This window comes from Pleurodeles waltl, unplaced genomic scaffold (genome assembly GCF_031143425.1).
Source record: "Pleurodeles waltl isolate 20211129_DDA unplaced genomic scaffold, aPleWal1.hap1.20221129 scaffold_225, whole genome shotgun sequence".
Taxonomy (NCBI): Eukaryota; Metazoa; Chordata; class Amphibia; order Caudata; family Salamandridae; genus Pleurodeles; species Pleurodeles waltl.
In genome coordinates, this window is record NW_027149931.1 from 47,295 (window position 1) to 73,602 (window position 26,308).

The 26,308-nt window shown below is 49.8% G+C and overlaps 28 non-coding genes across 28 annotated transcripts; all 28 read right to left on the bottom strand.

Moving 5' to 3' along the window:
- Positions 1 to 121: 121 nt before the first annotated feature.
- TRNAS-CGA (transfer RNA serine (anticodon CGA)) lies at positions 122 to 203 on the bottom strand. The gene has a single exon. It is a non-coding gene; the product is annotated as a tRNA-Ser (tRNA).
- Positions 204 to 773: 570 nt separating this feature from the next.
- TRNAS-UGA (transfer RNA serine (anticodon UGA)) lies at positions 774 to 855 on the bottom strand. Its single transcript has one exon. It is a non-coding gene; the product is annotated as a tRNA-Ser (tRNA).
- A 222-nt stretch (positions 856 to 1,077) lies between these two features.
- On the bottom strand, positions 1,078 to 1,159 carry TRNAS-AGA (transfer RNA serine (anticodon AGA)). Its single transcript has one exon. It is a non-coding gene; the product is annotated as a tRNA-Ser (tRNA).
- Positions 1,160 to 3,021: 1,862 nt separating this feature from the next.
- On the bottom strand, positions 3,022 to 3,103 carry TRNAS-CGA (transfer RNA serine (anticodon CGA)). Its single transcript has one exon. It is a non-coding gene; the product is annotated as a tRNA-Ser (tRNA).
- A 570-nt stretch (positions 3,104 to 3,673) lies between these two features.
- Positions 3,674 to 3,755, bottom strand: TRNAS-UGA (transfer RNA serine (anticodon UGA)). The gene has a single exon. It is a non-coding gene; the product is annotated as a tRNA-Ser (tRNA).
- Positions 3,756 to 3,977: 222 nt separating this feature from the next.
- Positions 3,978 to 4,059, bottom strand: TRNAS-AGA (transfer RNA serine (anticodon AGA)). The gene has a single exon. It is a non-coding gene; the product is annotated as a tRNA-Ser (tRNA).
- Positions 4,060 to 5,921: 1,862 nt separating this feature from the next.
- Positions 5,922 to 6,003, bottom strand: TRNAS-CGA (transfer RNA serine (anticodon CGA)). Its single transcript has one exon. It is a non-coding gene; the product is annotated as a tRNA-Ser (tRNA).
- Positions 6,004 to 6,573: 570 nt separating this feature from the next.
- On the bottom strand, positions 6,574 to 6,655 carry TRNAS-UGA (transfer RNA serine (anticodon UGA)). The gene has a single exon. It is a non-coding gene; the product is annotated as a tRNA-Ser (tRNA).
- Positions 6,656 to 6,877: 222 nt separating this feature from the next.
- TRNAS-AGA (transfer RNA serine (anticodon AGA)) lies at positions 6,878 to 6,959 on the bottom strand. Its single transcript has one exon. It is a non-coding gene; the product is annotated as a tRNA-Ser (tRNA).
- A 1,862-nt stretch (positions 6,960 to 8,821) lies between these two features.
- On the bottom strand, positions 8,822 to 8,903 carry TRNAS-CGA (transfer RNA serine (anticodon CGA)). The gene has a single exon. It is a non-coding gene; the product is annotated as a tRNA-Ser (tRNA).
- Positions 8,904 to 9,473: 570 nt separating this feature from the next.
- Positions 9,474 to 9,555, bottom strand: TRNAS-UGA (transfer RNA serine (anticodon UGA)). Its single transcript has one exon. It is a non-coding gene; the product is annotated as a tRNA-Ser (tRNA).
- Positions 9,556 to 9,777: 222 nt separating this feature from the next.
- On the bottom strand, positions 9,778 to 9,859 carry TRNAS-AGA (transfer RNA serine (anticodon AGA)). Its single transcript has one exon. It is a non-coding gene; the product is annotated as a tRNA-Ser (tRNA).
- Positions 9,860 to 11,721: 1,862 nt separating this feature from the next.
- On the bottom strand, positions 11,722 to 11,803 carry TRNAS-CGA (transfer RNA serine (anticodon CGA)). The gene has a single exon. It is a non-coding gene; the product is annotated as a tRNA-Ser (tRNA).
- A 570-nt stretch (positions 11,804 to 12,373) lies between these two features.
- On the bottom strand, positions 12,374 to 12,455 carry TRNAS-UGA (transfer RNA serine (anticodon UGA)). Its single transcript has one exon. It is a non-coding gene; the product is annotated as a tRNA-Ser (tRNA).
- Positions 12,456 to 12,677: 222 nt separating this feature from the next.
- On the bottom strand, positions 12,678 to 12,759 carry TRNAS-AGA (transfer RNA serine (anticodon AGA)). The gene has a single exon. It is a non-coding gene; the product is annotated as a tRNA-Ser (tRNA).
- A 1,862-nt stretch (positions 12,760 to 14,621) lies between these two features.
- On the bottom strand, positions 14,622 to 14,703 carry TRNAS-CGA (transfer RNA serine (anticodon CGA)). The gene has a single exon. It is a non-coding gene; the product is annotated as a tRNA-Ser (tRNA).
- A 570-nt stretch (positions 14,704 to 15,273) lies between these two features.
- On the bottom strand, positions 15,274 to 15,355 carry TRNAS-UGA (transfer RNA serine (anticodon UGA)). The gene has a single exon. It is a non-coding gene; the product is annotated as a tRNA-Ser (tRNA).
- A 222-nt stretch (positions 15,356 to 15,577) lies between these two features.
- TRNAS-AGA (transfer RNA serine (anticodon AGA)) lies at positions 15,578 to 15,659 on the bottom strand. Its single transcript has one exon. It is a non-coding gene; the product is annotated as a tRNA-Ser (tRNA).
- Positions 15,660 to 17,521: 1,862 nt separating this feature from the next.
- On the bottom strand, positions 17,522 to 17,603 carry TRNAS-CGA (transfer RNA serine (anticodon CGA)). Its single transcript has one exon. It is a non-coding gene; the product is annotated as a tRNA-Ser (tRNA).
- A 570-nt stretch (positions 17,604 to 18,173) lies between these two features.
- TRNAS-UGA (transfer RNA serine (anticodon UGA)) lies at positions 18,174 to 18,255 on the bottom strand. The gene has a single exon. It is a non-coding gene; the product is annotated as a tRNA-Ser (tRNA).
- A 222-nt stretch (positions 18,256 to 18,477) lies between these two features.
- On the bottom strand, positions 18,478 to 18,559 carry TRNAS-AGA (transfer RNA serine (anticodon AGA)). The gene has a single exon. It is a non-coding gene; the product is annotated as a tRNA-Ser (tRNA).
- Positions 18,560 to 20,421: 1,862 nt separating this feature from the next.
- Positions 20,422 to 20,503, bottom strand: TRNAS-CGA (transfer RNA serine (anticodon CGA)). Its single transcript has one exon. It is a non-coding gene; the product is annotated as a tRNA-Ser (tRNA).
- A 570-nt stretch (positions 20,504 to 21,073) lies between these two features.
- On the bottom strand, positions 21,074 to 21,155 carry TRNAS-UGA (transfer RNA serine (anticodon UGA)). The gene has a single exon. It is a non-coding gene; the product is annotated as a tRNA-Ser (tRNA).
- A 222-nt stretch (positions 21,156 to 21,377) lies between these two features.
- Positions 21,378 to 21,459, bottom strand: TRNAS-AGA (transfer RNA serine (anticodon AGA)). The gene has a single exon. It is a non-coding gene; the product is annotated as a tRNA-Ser (tRNA).
- A 1,862-nt stretch (positions 21,460 to 23,321) lies between these two features.
- Positions 23,322 to 23,403, bottom strand: TRNAS-CGA (transfer RNA serine (anticodon CGA)). The gene has a single exon. It is a non-coding gene; the product is annotated as a tRNA-Ser (tRNA).
- Positions 23,404 to 23,973: 570 nt separating this feature from the next.
- Positions 23,974 to 24,055, bottom strand: TRNAS-UGA (transfer RNA serine (anticodon UGA)). The gene has a single exon. It is a non-coding gene; the product is annotated as a tRNA-Ser (tRNA).
- Positions 24,056 to 24,277: 222 nt separating this feature from the next.
- TRNAS-AGA (transfer RNA serine (anticodon AGA)) lies at positions 24,278 to 24,359 on the bottom strand. The gene has a single exon. It is a non-coding gene; the product is annotated as a tRNA-Ser (tRNA).
- A 1,862-nt stretch (positions 24,360 to 26,221) lies between these two features.
- Positions 26,222 to 26,303, bottom strand: TRNAS-CGA (transfer RNA serine (anticodon CGA)). Its single transcript has one exon. It is a non-coding gene; the product is annotated as a tRNA-Ser (tRNA).
- Between the last annotated feature and the right edge of the window lie 5 nt (positions 26,304 to 26,308).

Consider the following 26,308-nt stretch of genomic DNA (forward strand, 5'->3'; position numbering starts at 1 on the left):
TGTTTCACATTCTTGTCTTTGTTTTACCTGTGCTCTCAACGTTGTTGAATAATACATGCTTATTCCTGGGAAAGGAGGCATCCAAGGAAAAACCTAACACATCATTGTGAAAGAGCACCGACGTAGTCGGCAGGATTTGAACCTGCGCGGGGACACCCCAATGGATTTCGAGTCCATCGCCTTAACCACTCGGCCACGACTACTCACGAGGGGTGGCTGCCACTTAAGCTGAGGTTCTCACTCTCACAGCAGTCTTTTTCTTTCCCTCAGTTCACTCTGCTCCACTGCCTTCCCATCTTTGCCTATCCGTTCTACTGCAAAAAATACACTCGGTCCATACCTGCATACTGACGTGACTCAAAGGCACTATTATAAAGTTCATGTTCCTGGCCAGAGAAAAGCAAAAAGGAGGTTGTAAAAGAATGCAGTTATGACACTTTAGGAAAATAATGACACTGTCAGACGCCCCAATAAGGCTACTTCCTTCATGCATCTGATACCTCAGATGGAACTTACTGGCGAGATGATAACTGAAGTTCTTTCCCAATCTCCTTGGCTATTACTCGACATGTGTCTTCTCGACAGCTGGGGTGCACAAGTGGCAGGAGTGCCAGACAGGTAGTCTCATGCCTTCTCCGGCCACTCTTTTGATCCCATTCCCTGCCCAGTGTTTCGCCTTCCTTAGCTCTATTGAGAGTGATAGCTATATTCGGCCTGCTTGTGCAGGTGCCATTTAATATGAAGTATAAAATATCACCAAAGGTGAAGTAGCACGTAGTCGGCAGGATTTGAACCTACGCGGGGAGACCCCAATGGATTTCAAGTCCATCGCCTTAACCACTCGGCCACGACTACTTGCTTAAAGCTATGGTCCATTTTCAACGTAGCTCGTTTCTATTTCTGCTGGCGGTCTAGCCTCTGGACAGAAGCAGTCCTTTTCTAGAGAGGAAGGCCACAATGGCAAAAGTTTGAGCCCTCCCAGGCCGCTGACCCTATTAGTCCTGCTTTTGGAGCCCGCATTTATGCCAGTAGGTATTTCAAAGAATTATGGGAAAATACTGTTCACAAAAGGGACAGCGTAGTTGGCAGGATTCGAACCTGCGCGGGGATACCCCAATGGATTTCTAGTCCATCGCCTTAACCACTCGGCCACAACTACCCACACAAGTGAATCTCAACAGGGCACTTTACCTCCATCCGTAGTCTTTTTTCTTTCCGTTCACTGGACCATTTTCCCTGCTCTCCTATACATCATTCCTATTCCACAGAAGACTTTCTAAAGCGTCTCAAGCTAAAAGCAGGCATGCATGTGAAATTAGCACTCCTTGTATGTTCATGTTTTGAGACGGGGGAAAAAAATCAGGCCGGAAGAGGTGGTAGCTTTAACGTCAGGGAGATGGCAGCCACGATAGGCACCATGGCAAAACTTCTGTCTTGGAGGCCATGAATGGACTCCACAGAGAGACGGGTTGGTCTTTACAGGTATGAAAAGAAGTGCCTCGTCCAATCTAGGGCCTGTGGCTAGGCGTTTCCTGAGCTGAATTCTCCTTGGAGGAGAGTGGGCGTGTTCAGTTTCTCTGCAGACTAGTGCCTGACAGGTGAGGGAGGGGGAGCAGGATGCATTTGGCCTGGGTTCATATCTTTCTTCTGTGGCTTTAATGGTCTTTGCTTCATATTCTGTTTTACTGACTGCTTTGCATAGAGGCTGCTCCCTTGTTCTCCCACGCAGGAGGCCCTGAAGAGGAATCCCAAAAATGTCATCTGACGTAGTCGGCAGGATTTGAACATACTCGTGGAGACGCCAAATGATATCTAGTCCATCGCCTTAACCACTTGGTAACGACTACTTGGCTCTGCAAGCGGTGCCCCTTTCAACATAGCCCTTCATGTCTTCACAGGCAACCTCACTGGCTCCAGTCATTCCGCTCTGCTCCTTCCTCTTCCTCAGCAATCCTTTGCACTGGCAAGGTGCTTCTCAAAAAACAAATATAGGCACTCCTGCCAATCCACAAGTATTCCGAAGGCTTTGCTGAGGCCCTCTGCAGCCCTTCTTCTTTACAGCACATCAACTGCTGACCTTTGTTTGCCCTAAGGCTTCTGCTTCCATATTGGAGTCATCCCAGGCTTTGGTGATCCCAGCCGTCAGCCCAGCACCTCAGTTGAGCCTTTGAAAGGCTGTCAGGCCCTGCTCCTCTTTCTGTCTTGATATTCTAGCCACATTACTTAATAGGTGAGTGGAGGCGGGCCCAAGAGAGGGTAGTCTCTATGCAAATGAAGTGCTTGGGCATACCTGGGAGTGTCCTTCTGCAAGCCATTCAGCCTCCTGGCTGGTGGCAGGTTTGTTGAGGAGAGCAAGGCCGTGTTGGGCCAGTCCCAAAGCAAAGGCGAGCTCCTTCAGCAGGAGTCCATTTATGCGAGGGACCCTAAGTTACTCAGGCATATATAATAATCACCTTTAGCCCTTATAGAGAGGTTTTGGCCGATCGTGGCCGATCGGGGCCAAAGGGGCGGTGGGGTCAGAAGGCTCAGGGTAAGGGCCTCAGTAGCCTCACCTCTCTTGTTGCCCTAGGTTGCACTGTGGTCTGGGACCTGGCCAAACGCCAATCCTTTTTAACCACACCTGCAGCTCTGCCTAGGCCGAGAAGCAACAGCAGAGAGCTTCCTTCCTGCCCCTTCCTGTGCTTCCCACCAACCTCCTAAATTGACCCCTGTAGAGGAGCTAGCTGCCTTGTCCTTCCCAACAACAATTTATCCAGGCACTCACCCCAGACAGCAGGCTCGAAAAGCACAGGCAAGGCTTCTCTGCAGCTCCCCAAAATAGACAGATACAGTGTCTGAGAAGCTGTAGGCCTGGGCAGCGTACTCCTTGAGAGTTTTCATGCTGGCATTGCACAGTGCATTGTTTCACATTCTTGTCTTTGTTTTACCTGTGCTCTCAACGTTGTTGAATAATACATGCTTATTCCTGGGAAAGGAGGCATCCAAGGAAAAACCTAACACATCATTGTGAAAGAGCACCGACGTAGTCGGCAGGATTTGAAACTGCGCGGGGACACCCCAATGGATTTCGAGTCCATCGCCTTAACCACTCGGCCACGACTACTCACGAGGGGTGGCTGCCACTTAAGCTGAGGTTCTCACTCTCACAGCAGTCTTTTGCTTTCCCTCAGTTCACTCTGCTCCACTGCCTTCCCATCTTTGCCTATCCGTTCTACTGCAAAAAATACACTCGGTCCATACCTGCATACTGACGTGACTCAAAGGCACTATTATAAAGTTCATGTTCCTGGCCAGAGAAAAGCAAAAAGGAGGTTGTAAAAGAATGCAGTTATGACACTTTAGGAAAATAATGACACTGTCAGACGCCCCAATAAGGCTACTTCCTTCATGCATCTGATACCTCAGATGGAACTTACTGGCGAGATGATAACTGAAGTTCTTTCCCAATCTCCTTGGCTATTACTCGACATGTGTCTTCTCGACAGCTGGGGTGCACAAGTGGCAGGAGTGCCAGACAGGTAGTCTCATGCCTTCTCCGGCCACTCTTTTGATCCCATTCCCTGCCCAGTGTTTCGCCTTCCTTAGCTCTATTGAGAGTGATAGCTATATTCGGCCAGCTTGTGCAGGTGCCATTTAATATGAAGTATAAAATATCACCAAAGGTGAAGTAGCACGTAGTCGGCAGGATTTGAACCTACGCGGGGAGACCCCAATGGATTTCAAGTCCATCGCCTTAACCACTCGGCCACGACTACTTGCTTAAAGCTATGGTCCATTTTCAACGTAGCTCGTTTCTATTTCTGCTGGCGGTCTAGCCTCTGGACAGAAGCAGTCCTTTTCTAGAGAGGAAGGCCACAATGGCAAAAGTTTGAGCCCTCCCAGGCCGCTGACCCTATTAGTCCTGCTTTTGGAGCCCGCATTTATGCCAGAAGGTATTTCAAAGAATTATGGGAAAATACTGTTCACAAAAGGGACAGCGTAGTTGGCAGGATTCGAACCTGCGCGGGGATACCCCAATGGATTTCTAGTCCATCGCCTTAACCACTCGGCCACAACTACCCACACAAGTGAATCTCAACAGGGCACTTTACCTCCATCCGTAGTCTTTTTTCTTTCCGTTCACTGGACCATTTTCCCTGCTCTCCTATACATCATTCCTATTCCACAGAAGACTTTCTAAAGCGTCTCAAGCTAAAAGCAGGCATGCATGTGAAATTAGCACTCCTTGTATGTTCATGTTTTGAGACGGGGGAAAAAAATCAGGCCGGAAGAGGTGGTAGCTTTAACGTCAGGGAGATGGCAGCCACGATAGGCACCATGGCAAAACTTCTGTCTTGGAGGCCATGAATGGACTCCACAGAGAGACGGGTTGGTCTTTACAGGTATGAAAAGAAGTGCCTCGTCCAATCTAGGGCCTGTGGCTAGGCGTTTCCTGAGCTGAATTCTCCTTGGAGGAGAGTGGGCGTGTTCAGTTTCTCTGCAGACTAGTGCCTGACAGGTGAGGGAGGGGGAGCAGGATGCATTTGGCCTGGGTTCATATCTTTCTTCTGTGGCTTTAATGGTCTTTGCTTCATATTCTGTTTTACTGACTGCTTTGCATAGAGGCTGCTCCCTTGTTCTCCCACGCAGGAGGCCCTGAAGAGGAATCCCAAAAATGTCATCTGACGTAGTCGGCAGGATTTGAACATACTCGTGGAGACGCCAAATGATATCTAGTCCATCGCCTTAACCACTTGGTAACGACTACTTGGCTCTGCAAGCGGTGCCCCTTTCAACATAGCCCTTCATGTCTTCACAGGCAACCTCACTGGCTCCAGTCATTCCGCTCTGCTCCTTCCTCTTCCTCAGCAATCCTTTGCACTGGCAAGGTGCTTCTCAAAAAACAAATATAGGCACTCCTGCCAATCCACAAGTATTCCGAAGGCTTTGCTGAGGCCCTCTGCAGCCCTTCTTCTTTACAGCACATCAACTGCTGACCTTTGTTTGCCCTAAGGCTTCTGCTTCCATATTGGAGTCATCCCAGGCTTTGGTGATCCCAGCCGTCAGCCCAGCACCTCAGTTGAGCCTTTGAAAGGCTGTCAGGCCCTGCTCCTCTTTCTGTCTTGATATTCTAGCCACATTACTTAATAGGTGAGTGGAGGCGGGCCCAAGAGAGGGTAGTCTCTATGCAAATGAAGTGCTTGGGCATACCTGGGAGTGTCCTTCTGCAAGCCATTCAGCCTCCTGGCTGGTGGCAGGTTTGTTGAGGAGAGCAAGGCCGTGTTGGGCCAGTCCCAAAGCAAAGGCGAGCTCCTTCAGCAGGAGTCCATTTATGCGAGGGACCCTAAGTTACTCAGGCATATATAATAATCACCTTTAGCCCTTATAGAGAGGTTTTGGCCGATCGTGGCCGATCGGGGCCAAAGGGGCGGTGGGGTCAGAAGGCTCAGGGTAAGGGCCTCAGTAGCCTCACCTCTCTTGTTGCCCTAGGTTGCACTGTGGTCTGGGACCTGGCCAAACGCCAATCCTTTTTAACCACACCTGCAGCTCTGCCTAGGCCGAGAAGCAACAGCAGAGAGCTTCCTTCCTGCCCCTTCCTGTGCTTCCCACCAACCTCCTAAATTGACCCCTGTAGAGGAGCTAGCTGCCTTGTCCTTCCCAACAACAATTTATCCAGGCACTCACCCCAGACAGCAGGCTCGAAAAGTACAGGCAAGGCTTCTCTGCAGCTCCCCAAAATAGACAGACACAGTGTCTGAGAAGCTGTAGGCCTGGGCAGCGTACTCCTTGAGAGTTTTCATGCTGGCATTGCACAGTGCATTGTTTCACATTCTTGTCTTTGTTTTACCTGTGCTCTCAACGTTGTTGAATAATACATGCTTATTCCTGGGAAAGGAGGCATCCAAGGAAAAACCTAACACATCATTGTGAAAGAGCACCGACGTAGTCGGCAGGATTTGAACCTGCGCGGGGACACCCCAATGGATTTCGAGTCCATCGCCTTAACCACTCGGCCACGACTACTCACGAGGGGTGGCTGCCACTTAAGCTGAGGTTCTCACTCTCACAGCAGTCTTTTTCTTTCCCTCAGTTCACTCTGCTCCACTGCCTTCCCATCTTTGCCTATCCGTTCTACTGCAAAAAATACACTCGGTCCATACCTGCATACTGACGTGACTCAAAGGCACTATTATAAAGTTCATGTTCCTGGCCAGAGAAAAGCAAAAAGGAGGTTGTAAAAGAATGCAGTTATGACACTTTAGGAAAATAATGACACTGTCAGACGCCCCAATAAGGCTACTTCCTTCATGCATCTGATACCTCAGATGGAACTTACTGGCGAGATGATAACTGAAGTTCTTTCCCAATCTCCTTGGCTATTACTCGACATGTGTCTTCTCGACAGCTGGGGTGCACAAGTGGCAGGAGTGCCAGACAGGTAGTCTCATGCCTTCTCCGGCCACTCTTTTGATCCCATTCCCTGCCCAGTGTTTCGCCTTCCTTAGCTCTATTGAGAGTGATAGCTATATTCGGCCTGCTTGTGCAGATGCCATTTAATATGAAGTATAAAATATCACCAAAGGTGAAGTAGCACGTAGTCGGCAGGATTTGAACCTACGCGGGGAGACCCCAATGGATTTCAAGTCCATCGCCTTAACCACTCGGCCACGACTACTTGCTTAAAGCTATGGTCCATTTTCAACGTAGCTCGTTTCTATTTCTGCTGGCGGTCTAGCCTCTGGACAGAAGCAGTCCTTTTCTAGAGAGGAAGGCCACAATGGCAAAAGTTTGAGCCCTCCCAGGCCGCTGACCCTATTAGTCCTGCTTTTGGAGCCCGCATTTATGCCAGTAGGTATTTCAAAGAATTATGGGAAAATACTGTTCACAAAAGGGACAGCGTAGTTGGCAGGATTCGAACCTGCGCGGGGATACCCCAATGGATTTCTAGTCCATCGCCTTAACCACTCGGCCACAACTACCCACACAAGTGAATCTCAACAGGGCACTTTACCTCCATCCGTAGTCTTTTTTCTTTCCGTTCACTGGACCATTTTCCCTGCTCTCCTATACATCATTCCTATTCCACAGAAGACTTTCTAAAGCGTCTCAAGCTAAAAGCAGGCATGCATGTGAAATTAGCACTCCTTGTATGTTCATGTTTTGAGACGGGGGAAAAAAATCAGGCCGGAAGAGGTGGTAGCTTTAACGTCAGGGAGATGGCAGCCACGATAGGCACCATGGCAAAACTTCTGTCTTGGAGGCCATGAATGGACTCCACAGAGAGACGGGTTGGTCTTTACAGGTATGAAAAGAAGTGCCTCGTCCAATCTAGGGCCTGTGGCTAGGCGTTTCCTGAGCTGAATTCTCCTTGGAGGAGAGTGGGCGTGTTCAGTTTCTCTGCAGACTAGTGCCTGACAGGTGAGGGAGGGGGAGCAGGATGCATTTGGCCTGGGTTCATATCTTTCTTCTGTGGCTTTAATGGTCTTTGCTTCATATTCTGTTTTACTGACTGCTTTGCATAGAGGCTGCTCCCTTGTTCTCCCACGCAGGAGGCCCTGAAGAGGAATCCCAAAAATGTCATCTGACGTAGTCGGCAGGATTTGAACATACTCGTGGAGACGCCAAATGATATCTAGTCCATCGCCTTAACCACTTGGTAACGACTACTTGGCTCTGCAAGCGGTGCCCCTTTCAACATAGCCCTTCATGTCTTCACAGGCAACCTCACTGGCTCCAGTCATTCCGCTCTGCTCCTTCCTCTTCCTCAGCAATCCTTTGCACTGGCAAGGTGCTTCTCAAAAAACAAATATAGGCACTCCTGCCAATCCACAAGTATTCCGAAGGCTTTGCTGAGGCCCTCTGCAGCCCTTCTTCTTTACAGCACATCAACTGCTGACCTTTGTTTGCCCTAAGGCTTCTGCTTCCATATTGGAGTCATCCCAGGCTTTGGTGATCCCAGCCGTCAGCCCAGCACCTCAGTTGAGCCTTTGAAAGGCTGTCAGGCCCTGCTCCTCTTTCTGTCTTGATATTCTAGCCACATTACTTAATAGGTGAGTGGAGGCGGGCCCAAGAGAGGGTAGTCTCTATGCAAATGAAGTGCTTGGGCATACCTGGGAGTGTCCTTCTGCAAGCCATTCAGCCTCCTGGCTGGTGGCAGGTTTGTTGAGGAGAGCAAGGCCGTGTTGGGCCAGTCCCAAAGCAAAGGCGAGCTCCTTCAGCAGGAGTCCATTTATGCGAGGGACCCTAAGTTACTCAGGCATATATAATAATCACCTTTAGCCCTTATAGAGAGGTTTTGGCCGATCGTGGCCGATCGGGGCCAAAGGGGCGGTGGGGTCAGAAGGCTCAGGGTAAGGGCCTCAGTAGCCTCACCTCTCTTGTTGCCCTAGGTTGCACTGTGGTCTGGGACCTGGCCAAACGCCAATCCTTTTTAACCACACCTGCAGCTCTGCCTAGGCCGAGAAGCAACAGCAGAGAGCTTCCTTCCTGCCCCTTCCTGTGCTTCCCACCAACCTCCTAAATTGACCCCTGTAGAGGAGCTAGCTGCCTTGTCCTTCCCAACAACAATTTATCCAGGCACTCACCCCAGACAGCAGGCTCGAAAAGCACAGGCAAGGCTTCTCTGCAGCTCCCCAAAATAGACAGATACAGTGTCTGAGAAGCTGTAGGCCTGGGCAGCGTACTCCTTGAGAGTTTTCATGCTGGCATTGCACAGTGCATTGTTTCACATTCTTGTCTTTGTTTTACCTGTGCTCTCAACGTTGTTGAATAATACATGCTTATTCCTGGGAAAGGAGGCATCCAAGGAAAAACCTAACACATCATTGTGAAAGAGCACCGACGTAGTCGGCAGGATTTGAAACTGCGCGGGGACACCCCAATGGATTTCGAGTCCATCGCCTTAACCACTCGGCCACGACTACTCACGAGGGGTGGCTGCCACTTAAGCTGAGGTTCTCACTCTCACAGCAGTCTTTTGCTTTCCCTCAGTTCACTCTGCTCCACTGCCTTCCCATCTTTGCCTATCCGTTCTACTGCAAAAAATACACTCGGTCCATACCTGCATACTGACGTGACTCAAAGGCACTATTATAAAGTTCATGTTCCTGGCCAGAGAAAAGCAAAAAGGAGGTTGTAAAAGAATGCAGTTATGACACTTTAGGAAAATAATGACACTGTCAGACGCCCCAATAAGGCTACTTCCTTCATGCATCTGATACCTCAGATGGAACTTACTGGCGAGATGATAACTGAAGTTCTTTCCCAATCTCCTTGGCTATTACTCGACATGTGTCTTCTCGACAGCTGGGGTGCACAAGTGGCAGGAGTGCCAGACAGGTAGTCTCATGCCTTCTCCGGCCACTCTTTTGATCCCATTCCCTGCCCAGTGTTTCGCCTTCCTTAGCTCTATTGAGAGTGATAGCTATATTCGGCCAGCTTGTGCAGATGCCATTTAATATGAAGTATAAAATATCACCAAAGGTGAAGTAGCACGTAGTCGGCAGGATTTGAACCTACGCGGGGAGACCCCAATGGATTTCAAGTCCATCGCCTTAACCACTCGGCCACGACTACTTGCTTAAAGCTATGGTCCATTTTCAACGTAGCTCGTTTCTATTTCTGCTGGCGGTCTAGCCTCTGGACAGAAGCAGTCCTTTTCTAGAGAGGAAGGCCACAATGGCAAAAGTTTGAGCCCTCCCAGGCCGCTGACCCTATTAGTCCTGCTTTTGGAGCCCGCATTTATGCCAGAAGGTATTTCAAAGAATTATGGGAAAATACTGTTCACAAAAGGGACAGCGTAGTTGGCAGGATTCGAACCTGCGCGGGGATACCCCAATGGATTTCTAGTCCATCGCCTTAACCACTCGGCCACAACTACCCACACAAGTGAATCTCAACAGGGCACTTTACCTCCATCCGTAGTCTTTTTTCTTTCCGTTCACTGGACCATTTTCCCTGCTCTCCTATACATCATTCCTATTCCACAGAAGACTTTCTAAAGCGTCTCAAGCTAAAAGCAGGCATGCATGTGAAATTAGCACTCCTTGTATGTTCATGTTTTGAGACGGGGGAAAAAAATCAGGCCGGAAGAGGTGGTAGCTTTAACGTCAGGGAGATGGCAGCCACGATAGGCACCATGGCAAAACTTCTGTCTTGGAGGCCATGAATGGACTCCACAGAGAGACGGGTTGGTCTTTACAGGTATGAAAAGAAGTGCCTCGTCCAATCTAGGGCCTGTGGCTAGGCGTTTCCTGAGCTGAATTCTCCTTGGAGGAGAGTGGGCGTGTTCAGTTTCTCTGCAGACTAGTGCCTGACAGGTGAGGGAGGGGGAGCAGGATGCATTTGGCCTGGGTTCATATCTTTCTTCTGTGGCTTTAATGGTCTTTGCTTCATATTCTGTTTTACTGACTGCTTTGCATAGAGGCTGCTCCCTTGTTCTCCCACGCAGGAGGCCCTGAAGAGGAATCCCAAAAATGTCATCTGACGTAGTCGGCAGGATTTGAACATACTCGTGGAGACGCCAAATGATATCTAGTCCATCGCCTTAACCACTTGGTAACGACTACTTGGCTCTGCAAGCGGTGCCCCTTTCAACATAGCCCTTCATGTCTTCACAGGCAACCTCACTGGCTCCAGTCATTCCGCTCTGCTCCTTCCTCTTCCTCAGCAATCCTTTGCACTGGCAAGGTGCTTCTCAAAAAACAAATATAGGCACTCCTGCCAATCCACAAGTATTCCGAAGGCTTTGCTGAGGCCCTCTGCAGCCCTTCTTCTTTACAGCACATCAACTGCTGACCTTTGTTTGCCCTAAGGCTTCTGCTTCCATATTGGAGTCATCCCAGGCTTTGGTGATCCCAGCCGTCAGCCCAGCACCTCAGTTGAGCCTTTGAAAGGCTGTCAGGCCCTGCTCCTCTTTCTGTCTTGATATTCTAGCCACATTACTTAATAGGTGAGTGGAGGCGGGCCCAAGAGAGGGTAGTCTCTATGCAAATGAAGTGCTTGGGCATACCTGGGAGTGTCCTTCTGCAAGCCATTCAGCCTCCTGGCTGGTGGCAGGTTTGTTGAGGAGAGCAAGGCCGTGTTGGGCCAGTCCCAAAGCAAAGGCGAGCTCCTTCAGCAGGAGTCCATTTATGCGAGGGACCCTAAGTTACTCAGGCATATATAATAATCACCTTTAGCCCTTATAGAGAGGTTTTGGCCGATCGTGGCCGATCGGGGCCAAAGGGGCGGTGGGGTCAGAAGGCTCAGGGTAAGGGCCTCAGTAGCCTCACCTCTCTTGTTGCCCTAGGTTGCACTGTGGTCTGGGACCTGGCCAAACGCCAATCCTTTTTAACCACACCTGCAGCTCTGCCTAGGCCGAGAAGCAACAGCAGAGAGCTTCCTTCCTGCCCCTTCCTGTGCTTCCCACCAACCTCCTAAATTGACCCCTGTAGAGGAGCTAGCTGCCTTGTCCTTCCCAACAACAATTTATCCAGGCACTCACCCCAGACAGCAGGCTCGAAAAGTACAGGCAAGGCTTCTCTGCAGCTCCCCAAAATAGACAGACACAGTGTCTGAGAAGCTGTAGGCCTGGGCAGCGTACTCCTTGAGAGTTTTCATGCTGGCATTGCACAGTGCATTGTTTCACATTCTTGTCTTTGTTTTACCTGTGCTCTCAACGTTGTTGAATAATACATGCTTATTCCTGGGAAAGGAGGCATCCAAGGAAAAACCTAACACATCATTGTGAAAGAGCACCGACGTAGTCGGCAGGATTTGAACCTGCGCGGGGACACCCCAATGGATTTCGAGTCCATCGCCTTAACCACTCGGCCACGACTACTCACGAGGGGTGGCTGCCACTTAAGCTGAGGTTCTCACTCTCACAGCAGTCTTTTTCTTTCCCTCAGTTCACTCTGCTCCACTGCCTTCCCATCTTTGCCTATCCGTTCTACTGCAAAAAATACACTCGGTCCATACCTGCATACTGACGTGACTCAAAGGCACTATTATAAAGTTCATGTTCCTGGCCAGAGAAAAGCAAAAAGGAGGTTGTAAAAGAATGCAGTTATGACACTTTAGGAAAATAATGACACTGTCAGACGCCCCAATAAGGCTACTTCCTTCATGCATCTGATACCTCAGATGGAACTTACTGGCGAGATGATAACTGAAGTTCTTTCCCAATCTCCTTGGCTATTACTCGACATGTGTCTTCTCGACAGCTGGGGTGCACAAGTGGCAGGAGTGCCAGACAGGTAGTCTCATGCCTTCTCCGGCCACTCTTTTGATCCCATTCCCTGCCCAGTGTTTCGCCTTCCTTAGCTCTATTGAGAGTGATAGCTATATTCGGCCTGCTTGTGCAGATGCCATTTAATATGAAGTATAAAATATCACCAAAGGTGAAGTAGCACGTAGTCGGCAGGATTTGAACCTACGCGGGGAGACCCCAATGGATTTCAAGTCCATCGCCTTAACCACTCGGCCACGACTACTTGCTTAAAGCTATGGTCCATTTTCAACGTAGCTCGTTTCTATTTCTGCTGGCGGTCTAGCCTCTGGACAGAAGCAGTCCTTTTCTAGAGAGGAAGGCCACAATGGCAAAAGTTTGAGCCCTCCCAGGCCGCTGACCCTATTAGTCCTGCTTTTGGAGCCCGCATTTATGCCAGTAGGTATTTCAAAGAATTATGGGAAAATACTGTTCACAAAAGGGACAGCGTAGTTGGCAGGATTCGAACCTGCGCGGGGATACCCCAATGGATTTCTAGTCCATCGCCTTAACCACTCGGCCACAACTACCCACACAAGTGAATCTCAACAGGGCACTTTACCTCCATCCGTAGTCTTTTTTCTTTCCGTTCACTGGACCATTTTCCCTGCTCTCCTATACATCATTCCTATTCCACAGAAGACTTTCTAAAGCGTCTCAAGCTAAAAGCAGGCATGCATGTGAAATTAGCACTCCTTGTATGTTCATGTTTTGAGACGGGGGAAAAAAATCAGGCCGGAAGAGGTGGTAGCTTTAACGTCAGGGAGATGGCAGCCACGATAGGCACCATGGCAAAACTTCTGTCTTGGAGGCCATGAATGGACTCCACAGAGAGACGGGTTGGTCTTTACAGGTATGAAAAGAAGTGCCTCGTCCAATCTAGGGCCTGTGGCTAGGCGTTTCCTGAGCTGAATTCTCCTTGGAGGAGAGTGGGCGTGTTCAGTTTCTCTGCAGACTAGTGCCTGACAGGTGAGGGAGGGGGAGCAGGATGCATTTGGCCTGGGTTCATATCTTTCTTCTGTGGCTTTAATGGTCTTTGCTTCATATTCTGTTTTACTGACTGCTTTGCATAGAGGCTGCTCCCTTGTTCTCCCACGCAGGAGGCCCTGAAGAGGAATCCCAAAAATGTCATCTGACGTAGTCGGCAGGATTTGAACATACTCGTGGAGACGCCAAATGATATCTAGTCCATCGCCTTAACCACTTGGTAACGACTACTTGGCTCTGCAAGCGGTGCCCCTTTCAACATAGCCCTTCATGTCTTCACAGGCAACCTCACTGGCTCCAGTCATTCCGCTCTGCTCCTTCCTCTTCCTCAGCAATCCTTTGCACTGGCAAGGTGCTTCTCAAAAAACAAATATAGGCACTCCTGCCAATCCACAAGTATTCCGAAGGCTTTGCTGAGGCCCTCTGCAGCCCTTCTTCTTTACAGCACATCAACTGCTGACCTTTGTTTGCCCTAAGGCTTCTGCTTCCATATTGGAGTCATCCCAGGCTTTGGTGATCCCAGCCGTCAGCCCAGCACCTCAGTTGAGCCTTTGAAAGGCTGTCAGGCCCTGCTCCTCTTTCTGTCTTGATATTCTAGCCACATTACTTAATAGGTGAGTGGAGGCGGGCCCAAGAGAGGGTAGTCTCTATGCAAATGAAGTGCTTGGGCATACCTGGGAGTGTCCTTCTGCAAGCCATTCAGCCTCCTGGCTGGTGGCAGGTTTGTTGAGGAGAGCAAGGCCGTGTTGGGCCAGTCCCAAAGCAAAGGCGAGCTCCTTCAGCAGGAGTCCATTTATGCGAGGGACCCTAAGTTACTCAGGCATATATAATAATCACCTTTAGCCCTTATAGAGAGGTTTTGGCCGATCGTGGCCGATCGGGGCCAAAGGGGCGGTGGGGTCAGAAGGCTCAGGGTAAGGGCCTCAGTAGCCTCACCTCTCTTGTTGCCCTAGGTTGCACTGTGGTCTGGGACCTGGCCAAACGCCAATCCTTTTTAACCACACCTGCAGCTCTGCCTAGGCCGAGAAGCAACAGCAGAGAGCTTCCTTCCTGCCCCTTCCTGTGCTTCCCACCAACCTCCTAAATTGACCCCTGTAGAGGAGCTAGCTGCCTTGTCCTTCCCAACAACAATTTATCCAGGCACTCACCCCAGACAGCAGGCTCGAAAAGCACAGGCAAGGCTTCTCTGCAGCTCCCCAAAATAGACAGATACAGTGTCTGAGAAGCTGTAGGCCTGGGCAGCGTACTCCTTGAGAGTTTTCATGCTGGCATTGCACAGTGCATTGTTTCACATTCTTGTCTTTGTTTTACCTGTGCTCTCAACGTTGTTGAATAATACATGCTTATTCCTGGGAAAGGAGGCATCCAAGGAAAAACCTAACACATCATTGTGAAAGAGCACCGACGTAGTCGGCAGGATTTGAAACTGCGCGGGGACACCCCAATGGATTTCGAGTCCATCGCCTTAACCACTCGGCCACGACTACTCACGAGGGGTGGCTGCCACTTAAGCTGAGGTTCTCACTCTCACAGCAGTCTTTTGCTTTCCCTCAGTTCACTCTGCTCCACTGCCTTCCCATCTTTGCCTATCCGTTCTACTGCAAAAAATACACTCGGTCCATACCTGCATACTGACGTGACTCAAAGGCACTATTATAAAGTTCATGTTCCTGGCCAGAGAAAAGCAAAAAGGAGGTTGTAAAAGAATGCAGTTATGACACTTTAGGAAAATAATGACACTGTCAGACGCCCCAATAAGGCTACTTCCTTCATGCATCTGATACCTCAGATGGAACTTACTGGCGAGATGATAACTGAAGTTCTTTCCCAATCTCCTTGGCTATTACTCGACATGTGTCTTCTCGACAGCTGGGGTGCACAAGTGGCAGGAGTGCCAGACAGGTAGTCTCATGCCTTCTCCGGCCACTCTTTTGATCCCATTCCCTGCCCAGTGTTTCGCCTTCCTTAGCTCTATTGAGAGTGATAGCTATATTCGGCCAGCTTGTGCAGATGCCATTTAATATGAAGTATAAAATATCACCAAAGGTGAAGTAGCACGTAGTCGGCAGGATTTGAACCTACGCGGGGAGACCCCAATGGATTTCAAGTCCATCGCCTTAACCACTCGGCCACGACTACTTGCTTAAAGCTATGGTCCATTTTCAACGTAGCTCGTTTCTATTTCTGCTGGCGGTCTAGCCTCTGGACAGAAGCAGTCCTTTTCTAGAGAGGAAGGCCACAATGGCAAAAGTTTGAGCCCTCCCAGGCCGCTGACCCTATTAGTCCTGCTTTTGGAGCCCGCATTTATGCCAGAAGGTATTTCAAAGAATTATGGGAAAATACTGTTCACAAAAGGGACAGCGTAGTTGGCAGGATTCGAACCTGCGCGGGGATACCCCAATGGATTTCTAGTCCATCGCCTTAACCACTCGGCCACAACTACCCACACAAGTGAATCTCAACAGGGCACTTTACCTCCATCCGTAGTCTTTTTTCTTTCCGTTCACTGGACCATTTTCCCTGCTCTCCTATACATCATTCCTATTCCACAGAAGACTTTCTAAAGCGTCTCAAGCTAAAAGCAGGCATGCATGTGAAATTAGCACTCCTTGTATGTTCATGTTTTGAGACGGGGGAAAAAAATCAGGCCGGAAGAGGTGGTAGCTTTAACGTCAGGGAGATGGCAGCCACGATAGGCACCATGGCAAAACTTCTGTCTTGGAGGCCATGAATGGACTCCACAGAGAGACGGGTTGGTCTTTACAGGTATGAAAAGAAGTGCCTCGTCCAATCTAGGGCCTGTGGCTAGGCGTTTCCTGAGCTGAATTCTCCTTGGAGGAGAGTGGGCGTGTTCAGTTTCTCTGCAGACTAGTGCCTGACAGGTGAGGGAGGGGGAGCAGGATGCATTTGGCCTGGGTTCATATCTTTCTTCTGTGGCTTTAATGGTCTTTGCTTCATATTCTGTTTTACTGACTGCTTTGCATAGAGGCTGCTCCCTTGTTCTCCCACGCAGGAGGCCCTGAAGAGGAATCCCAAAAATGTCATCTGACGTAGTCGGCAGGATTTGAACATACTCGTGGAGACGCCAAATGATATCTAGTCCATCGCCTTAACCACTTGGTAACGACTACTTGGCTCTGCAAGCGGTGCCCCTTTCAACATAGCCCTTCATGTCTTCACAGGCAACCTCACTGGCTCCAGTCATTCCGCTCTGCTCCTTCCTCTTCCTCAGCAATCCTTTGCACTGGCAAGGTGCTTCTCAAAAAACAAATATAGGCACTCCTGCCAATCCACAAGTATTCCGAAGGCTTTGCTGAGGCCCTCTGCAGCCCTTCTTCTTTACAGCACATCAACTGCTGACCTTTGTTTGCCCTAAGGCTTCTGCTTCCATATTGGAGTCATCCCAGGCTTTGGTGATCCCAGCCGTCAGCCCAGCACCTCAGTTGAGCCTTTGAAAGGCTGTCAGGCCCTGCTCCTCTTTCTGTCTTGATATTCTAGCCACATTACTTAATAGGTGAGTGGAGGCGGGCCCAAGAGAGGGTAGTCTCTATGCAAATGAAGTGCTTGGGCATACCTGGGAGTGTCCTTCTGCAAGCCATTCAGCCTCCTGGCTGGTGGCAGGTTTGTTGAGGAGAGCAAGGCCGTGTTGGGCCAGTCCCAAAGCAAAGGCGAGCTCCTTCAGCAGGAGTCCATTTATGCGAGGGACCCTAAGTTACTCAGGCATATATAATAATCACCTTTAGCCCTTATAGAGAGGTTTTGGCCGATCGTGGCCGATCGGGGCCAAAGGGGCGGTGGGGTCAGAAGGCTCAGGGTAAGGGCCTCAGTAGCCTCACCTCTCTTGTTGCCCTAGGTTGCACTGTGGTCTGGGACCTGGCCAAACGCCAATCCTTTTTAACCACACCTGCAGCTCTGCCTAGGCCGAGAAGCAACAGCAGAGAGCTTCCTTCCTGCCCCTTCCTGTGCTTCCCACCAACCTCCTAAATTGACCCCTGTAGAGGAGCTAGATGCCTTGTCCTTCCCAAAAACAATTTATCCAGGCACTCACCCCAGACAGCAGGCTCGAAAAGCACAGGCAAGGCTTCTCTGCAGCTCCCCAAAATAGACAGACACAGTGTCTGAGAAGCTGTAGGCCTGGGCAGCGTACTCCTTGAGAGTTTTCATGCTGGCATTGCACAGTGCATTGTTTCACATTCTTGTCTTTGTTTTACCTGTGCTCTCAACGTTGTTGAATAATACATGCTTATTCCTGGGAAAGGAGGCATCCAAGGAAAAACCTAACACATCATTGTGAAAGAGCACCGACGTAGTCGGCAGGATTTGAACCTGCGCGGGGACACCCCAATGGATTTCGAGTCCATCGCCTTAACCACTCGGCCACGACTACTCACGAGGGGTGGCTGCCACTTAAGCTGAGGTTCTCACTCTCACAGCAGTCTTTTTCTTTCCCTCAGTTCACTCTGCTCCACTGCCTTCCCATCTTTGCCTATCCGTTCTACTGCAAAAAATACACTCGGTCCATACCTGCATACTGACGTGACTCAAAGGCACTATTATAAAGTTCATGTTCCTGGCCAGAGAAAAGCAAAAAGGAGGTTGTAAAAGAATGCAGTTATGACACTTTAGGAAAATAATGACACTGTCAGACGCCCCAATAAGGCTACTTCCTTCATGCATCTGATACCTCAGATGGAACTTACTGGCGAGATGATAACTGAAGTTCTTTCCCAATCTCCTTGGCTATTACTCGACATGTGTCTTCTCGACAGCTGGGGTGCACAAGTGGCAGGAGTGCCAGACAGGTAGTCTCATGCCTTCTCCGGCCACTCTTTTGATCCCATTCCCTGCCCAGTGTTTCGCCTTCCTTAGCTCTATTGAGAGTGATAGCTATATTCGGCCTGCTTGTGCAGATGCCATTTAATATGAAGTATAAAATATCACCAAAGGTGAAGTAGCACGTAGTCGGCAGGATTTGAACCTACGCGGGGAGACCCCAATGGATTTCAAGTCCATCGCCTTAACCACTCGGCCACGACTACTTGCTTAAAGCTATGGTCCATTTTCAACGTAGCTCGTTTCTATTTCTGCTGGCGGTCTAGCCTCCTGACAGAAGCAGTCCTTTTCTAGAGAGGAAGGCCACAATGGCAAAAGTTTGAGCCCTCCCAGGCCGCTGACCCTATTAGTCCTGCTTTTGGAGCCCGCATTTATGCCAGTAGGTATTTCAAAGAATTATGGGAAAATACTGTTCACAAAAGGGACAGCGTAGTTGGCAGGATTCGAACCTGCGCGGGGATACCCCAATGGATTTCTAGTCCATCGCCTTAACCACTCGGCCACAACTACCCACACAAGTGAATCTCAACAGGGCACTTTACCTCCATCCGTAGTCTTTTTTCTTTCCGTTCACTGGACCATTTTCCCTGCTCTCCTATACATCATTCCTATTCCACAGAAGACTTTCTAAAGCGTCTCAAGCTAAAAGCAGGCATGCATGTGAAATTAGCACTCCTTGTATGTTCATGTTTTGAGACGGGGGAAAAAAATCAGGCCGGAAGAGGTGGTAGCTTTAACGTCAGGGAGATGGCAGCCACGATAGGCACCATGGCAAAACTTCTGTCTTGGAGGCCATGAATGGACTCCACAGAGAGACGGGTTGGTCTTTACAGGTATGAAAAGAAGTGCCTCGTCCAATCTAGGGCCTGTGGCTAGGCGTTTCCTGAGCTGAATTCTCCTTGGAGGAGAGTGGGCGTGTTCAGTTTCTCTGCAGACTAGTGCCTGACAGGTGAGGGAGGGGGAGCAGGATGCATTTGGCCTGGGTTCATATCTTTCTTCTGTGGCTTTAATGGTCTTTGCTTCATATTCTGTTTTACTGACTGCTTTGCATAGAGGCTGCTCCCTTGTTCTCCCACGCAGGAGGCCCTGAAGAGGAATCCCAAAAATGTCATCTGACGTAGTCGGCAGGATTTGAACATACTCGTGGAGACGCCAAATGATATCTAGTCCATCGCCTTAACCACTTGGTAACGACTACTTGGCTCTGCAAGCGGTGCCCCTTTCAACATAGCCCTTCATGTCTTCACAGGCAACCTCACTGGCTCCAGTCATTCCGCTCTGCTCCTTCCTCTTCCTCAGCAATCCTTTGCACTGGCAAGGTGCTTCTCAAAAAACAAATATAGGCACTCCTGCCAATCCACAAGTATTCCGAAGGCTTTGCTGAGGCCCTCTGCAGCCCTTCTTCTTTACAGCACATCAACTGCTGACCTTTGTTTGCCCTAAGGCTTCTGCTTCCATATTGGAGTCATCCCAGGCTTTGGTGATCCCAGCCGTCAGCCCAGCACCTCAGTTGAGCCTTTGAAAGGCTGTCAGGCCCTGCTCCTCTTTCTGTCTTGATATTCTAGCCACATTACTTAATAGGTGAGTGGAGGCGGGCCCAAGAGAGGGTAGTCTCTATGCAAATGAAGTGCTTGGGCATACCTGGGAGTGTCCTTCTGCAAGCCATTCAGCCTCCTGGCTGGTGGCAGGTTTGTTGAGGAGAGCAAGGCCGTGTTGGGCCAGTCCCAAAGCAAAGGCGAGCTCCTTCAGCAGGAGTCCATTTATGCGAGGGACCCTAAGTTACTCAGGCATATATAATAATCACCTTTAGCCCTTATAGAGAGGTTTTGGCCGATCGTGGCCGATCGGGGCCAAAGGGGCGGTGGGGTCAGAAGGCTCAGGGTAAGGGCCTCAGTAGCCTCACCTCTCTTGTTGCCCTAGGTTGCACTGTGGTCTGGGACCTGGCCAAACGCCAATCCTTTTTAACCACACCTGCAGCTCTGCCTAGGCCGAGAAGCAACAGCAGAGAGCTTCCTTCCTGCCCCTTCCTGTGCTTCCCACCAACCTCCTAAATTGACCCCTGTAGAGGAGCTAGATGCCTTGTCCTTCCCAAAAACAATTTATCCAGGCACTCACCCCAGACAGCAGGCTCGAAAAGCACAGGCAAGGCTTCTCTGCAGCTCCCCAAAATAGACAGACACAGTGTCTGAGAAGCTGTAGGCCTGGGCAGCGTACTCCTTGAGAGTTTTCATGCTGGCATTGCACAGTGCATTGTTTCACATTCTTGTCTTTGTTTTACCTGTGCTCTCAACGTTGTTGAATAATACATGCTTATTCCTGGGAAAGGAGGCATCCAAGGAAAAACCTAACACATCATTGTGAAAGAGCACCGACGTAGTCGGCAGGATTTGAAACTGCGCGGGGACACCCCAATGGATTTCGAGTCCATCGCCTTAACCACTCGGCCACGACTACTCACGAGGGGTGGCTGCCACTTAAGCTGAGGTTCTCACTCTCACAGCAGTCTTTTGCTTTCCCTCAGTTCACTCTGCTCCACTGCCTTCCCATCTTTGCCTATCCGTTCTACTGCAAAAAATACACTCGGTCCATACCTGCATACTGACGTGACTCAAAGGCACTATTATAAAGTTCATGTTCCTGGCCAGAGAAAAGCAAAAAGGAGGTTGTAAAAGAATGCAGTTATGACACTTTAGGAAAATAATGACACTGTCAGACGCCCCAATAAGGCTACTTCCTTCATGCATCTGATACCTCAGATGGAACTTACTGGCGAGATGATAACTGAAGTTCTTTCCCAATCTCCTTGGCTATTACTCGACACATGTCTTCTCGACAGCTGGGGTGCACAAGTGGCAGGAGTGCCAGACAGGTAGTCTCATGCCTTCTCCGGCCACTCTTTTGATCCCATTCCCTGCCCAGTGTTTCGCCTTCCTTAGCTCTATTGAGAGTGATAGCTATATTCGGCCAGCTTGTGCAGATGCCATTTAATATGAAGTATAAAATATCACCAAAGGTGAAGTAGCACGTAGTCGGCAGGATTTGAACCTACGCGGGGAGACCCCAATGGATTTCAAGTCCATCGCCTTAACCACTCGGCCACGACTACTTGCTTAAAGCTATGGTCCATTTTCAACGTAGCTCGTTTCTATTTCTGCTGGCGGTCTAGCCTCTGGACAGAAGCAGTCCTTTTCTAGAGAGGAAGGCCACAATGGCAAAAGTTTGAGCCCTCCCAGGCCGCTGACCCTATTAGTCCTGCTTTTGGAGCCCGCATTTATGCCAGAAGGTATTTCAAAGAATTATGGGAAAATACTGTTCACAAAAGGGACAGCGTAGTTGGCAGGATTCGAACCTGCGCGGGGATACCCCAATGGATTTCTAGTCCATCGCCTTAACCACTCGGCCACAACTACCCACACAAGTGAATCTCAACAGGGCACTTTACCTCCATCCGTAGTCTTTTTTCTTTCCGTTCACTGGACCATTTTCCCTGCTCTCCTATACATCATTCCTATTCCACAGAAGACTTTCTAAAGCGTCTCAAGCTAAAAGCAGGCATGCATGTGAAATTAGCACTCCTTGTATGTTCATGTTTTGAGACGGGGGAAAAAAATCAGGCCGGAAGAGGTGGTAGCTTTAACGTCAGGGAGATGGCAGCCACGATAGGCACCATGGCAAAACTTCTGTCTTGGAGGCCATGAATGGACTCCACAGAGAGACGGGTTGGTCTTTACAGGTATGAAAAGAAGTGCCTCGTCCAATCTAGGGCCTGTGGCTAGGCGTTTCCTGAGCTGAATTCTCCTTGGAGGAGAGTGGGCGTGTTCAGTTTCTCTGCAGACTAGTGCCTGACAGGTGAGGGAGGGGGAGCAGGATGCATTTGGCCTGGGTTCATATCTTTCTTCTGTGGCTTTAATGGTCTTTGCTTCATATTCTGTTTTACTGACTGCTTTGCATAGAGGCTGCTCCCTTGTTCTCCCACGCAGGAGGCCCTGAAGAGGAATCCCAAAAATGTCATCTGACGTAGTCGGCAGGATTTGAACATACTCGTGGAGACGCCAAATGATATCTAGTCCATCGCCTTAACCACTTGGTAACGACTACTTGGCTCTGCAAGCGGTGCCCCTTTCAACATAGCCCTTCATGTCTTCACAGGCAACCTCACTGGCTCCAGTCATTCCGCTCTGCTCCTTCCTCTTCCTCAGCAATCCTTTGCACTGGCAAGGTGCTTCTCAAAAAACAAATATAGGCACTCCTGCCAATCCACAAGTATTCCGAAGGCTTTGCTGAGGCCCTCTGCAGCCCTTCTTCTTTACAGCACATCAACTGCTGACCTTTGTTTGCCCTAAGGCTTCTGCTTCCATATTGGAGTCATCCCAGGCTTTGGTGATCCCAGCCGTCAGCCCAGCACCTCAGTTGAGCCTTTGAAAGGCTGTCAGGCCCTGCTCCTCTTTCTGTCTTGATATTCTAGCCACATTACTTAATAGGTGAGTGGAGGCGGGCCCAAGAGAGGGTAGTCTCTATGCAAATGAAGTGCTTGGGCATACCTGGGAGTGTCCTTCTGCAAGCCATTCAGCCTCCTGGCTGGTGGCAGGTTTGTTGAGGAGAGCAAGGCCGTGTTGGGCCAGTCCCAAAGCAAAGGCGAGCTCCTTCAGCAGGAGTCCATTTATGCGAGGGACCCTAAGTTACTCAGGCATATATAATAATCACCTTTAGCCCTTATAGAGAGGTTTTGGCCGATCGTGGCCGATCGGGGCCAAAGGGGCGGTGGGGTCAGAAGGCTCAGGGTAAGGGCCTCAGTAGCCTCACCTCTCTTGTTGCCCTAGGTTGCACTGTGGTCTGGGACCTGGCCAAACGCCAATCCTTTTTAACCACACCTGCAGCTCTGCCTAGGCCGAGAAGCAACAGCAGAGAGCTTCCTTCCTGCCCCTTCCTGTGCTTCCCACCAACCTCCTAAATTGACCCCTGTAGAGGAGCTAGCTGCCTTGTCCTTCCCAACAACAATTTATCCAGGCACTCACCCCAGACAGCAGGCTCGAAAAGCACAGGCAAGGCTTCTCTGCAGCTCCCCAAAATAGACAGACACAGTGTCTGAGAAGCTGTAGGCCTGGGCAGCGTACTCCTTGAGAGTTTTCATGCTGGCATTGCACAGTGCATTGTTTCACATTCTTGTCTTTGTTTTACCTGTGCTCTCAACGTTGTTGAATAATACATGCTTATTCCTGGGAAAGGAGGCATCCAAGGAAAAACCTAACACATCATTGTGAAAGAGCACCGACGTAGTCGGCAGGATTTGAACCTGCGCGGGGACACCCCAATGGATTTCGAGTCCATCGCCTTAACCACTCGGCCACGACTACTCACGAGGGGTGGCTGCCACTTAAGCTGAGGTTCTCACTCTCACAGCAGTCTTTTTCTTTCCCTCAGTTCACTCTGCTCCACTGCCTTCCCATCTTTGCCTATCCGTTCTACTGCAAAAAATACACTCGGTCCATACCTGCATACTGACGTGACTCAAAGGCACTATTATAAAGTTCATGTTCCTGGCCAGAGAAAAGCAAAAAGGAGGTTGTAAAAGAATGCAGTTATGACACTTTAGGAAAATAATGACACTGTCAGACGCCCCAATAAGGCTACTTCCTTCATGCATCTGATACCTCAGATGGAACTTACTGGCGAGATGATAACTGAAGTTCTTTCCCAATCTCCTTGGCTATTACTCGACATGTGTCTTCTCGACAGCTGGGGTGCACAAGTGGCAGGAGTGCCAGACAGGTAGTCTCATGCCTTCTCCGGCCACTCTTTTGATCCCATTCCCTGCCCAGTGTTTCGCCTTCCTTAGCTCTATTGAGAGTGATAGCTATATTCGGCCTGCTTGTGCAGATGCCATTTAATATGAAGTATAAAATATCACCAAAGGTGAAGTAGCACGTAGTCGGCAGGATTTGAACCTACGCGGGGAGACCCCAATGGATTTCAAGTCCATCGCCTTAACCACTCGGCCACGACTACTTGCTTAAAGCTATGGTCCATTTTCAACGTAGCTCGTTTCTATTTCTGCTGGCGGTCTAGCCTCTGGACAGAAGCAGTCCTTTTCTAGAGAGGAAGGCCACAATGGCAAAAGTTTGAGCCCTCCCAGGCCGCTGACCCTATTAGTCCTGCTTTTGGAGCCCGCATTTATGCCAGTAGGTATTTCAAAGAATTATGGGAAAATACTGTTCACAAAAGGGACAGCGTAGTTGGCAGGATTCGAACCTGCGCGGGGATACCCCAATGGATTTCTAGTCCATCGCCTTAACCACTCGGCCACAACTACCCACACAAGTGAATCTCAACAGGGCACTTTACCTCCATCCGTAGTCTTTTTTCTTTCCGTTCACTGGACCATTTTCCCTGCTCTCCTATACATCATTCCTATTCCACAGAAGACTTTCTAAAGCGTCTCAAGCTAAAAGCAGGCATGCATGTGAAATTAGCACTCCTTGTATGTTCATGTTTTGAGACGGGGGAAAAAAATCAGGCCGGAAGAGGTGGTAGCTTTAACGTCAGGGAGATGGCAGCCACGATAGGCACCATGGCAAAACTTCTGTCTTGGAGGCCATGAATGGACTCCACAGAGAGACGGGTTGGTCTTTACAGGTATGAAAAGAAGTGCCTCGTCCAATCTAGGGCCTGTGGCTAGGCGTTTCCTGAGCTGAATTCTCCTTGGAGGAGAGTGGGCGTGTTCAGTTTCTCTGCAGACTAGTGCCTGACAGGTGAGGGAGGGGGAGCAGGATGCATTTGGCCTGGGTTCATATCTTTCTTCTGTGGCTTTAATGGTCTTTGCTTCATATTCTGTTTTACTGACTGCTTTGCATAGAGGCTGCTCCCTTGTTCTCCCACGCAGGAGGCCCTGAAGAGGAATCCCAAAAATGTCATCTGACGTAGTCGGCAGGATTTGAACATACTCGTGGAGACGCCAAATGATATCTAGTCCATCGCCTTAACCACTTGGTAACGACTACTTGGCTCTGCAAGCGGTGCCCCTTTCAACATAGCCCTTCATGTCTTCACAGGCAACCTCACTGGCTCCAGTCATTCCGCTCTGCTCCTTCCTCTTCCTCAGCAATCCTTTGCACTGGCAAGGTGCTTCTCAAAAAACAAATATAGGCACTCCTGCCAATCCACAAGTATTCCGAAGGCTTTGCTGAGGCCCTCTGCAGCCCTTCTTCTTTACAGCACATCAACTGCTGACCTTTGTTTGCCCTAAGGCTTCTGCTTCCATATTGGAGTCATCCCAGGCTTTGGTGATCCCAGCCGTCAGCCCAGCACCTCAGTTGAGCCTTTGAAAGGCTGTCAGGCCCTGCTCCTCTTTCTGTCTTGATATTCTAGCCACATTACTTAATAGGTGAGTGGAGGCGGGCCCAAGAGAGGGTAGTCTCTATGCAAATGAAGTGCTTGGGCATACCTGGGAGTGTCCTTCTGCAAGCCATTCAGCCTCCTGGCTGGTGGCAGGTTTGTTGAGGAGAGCAAGGCCGTGTTGGGCCAGTCCCAAAGCAAAGGCGAGCTCCTTCAGCAGGAGTCCATTTATGCGAGGGACCCTAAGTTACTCAGGCATATATAATAATCACCTTTAGCCCTTATAGAGAGGTTTTGGCCGATCGTGGCCGATCGGGGCCAAAGGGGCGGTGGGGTCAGAAGGCTCAGGGTAAGGGCCTCAGTAGCCTCACCTCTCTTGTTGCCCTAGGTTGCACTGTGGTCTGGGACCTGGCCAAACGCCAATCCTTTTTAACCACACCTGCAGCTCTGCCTAGGCCGAGAAGCAACAGCAGAGAGCTTCCTTCCTGCCCCTTCCTGTGCTTCCCACCAACCTCCTAAATTGACCCCTGTAGAGGAGCTAGCTGCCTTGTCCTTCCCAACAACAATTTATCCAGGCACTCACCCCAGACAGCAGGCTCGAAAAGCACAGGCAAGGCTTCTCTGCAGCTCCCCAAAATAGACAGATACAGTGTCTGAGAAGCTGTAGGCCTGGGCAGCGTACTCCTTGAGAGTTTTCATGCTGGCATTGCACAGTGCATTGTTTCACATTCTTGTCTTTGTTTTACCTGTGCTCTCAACGTTGTTGAATAATACATGCTTATTCCTGGGAAAGGAGGCATCCAAGGAAAAACCTAACACATCATTGTGAAAGAGCACCGACGTAGTCGGCAGGATTTGAAACTGCGCGGGGACACCCCAATGGATTTCGAGTCCATCGCCTTAACCACTCGGCCACGACTACTCACG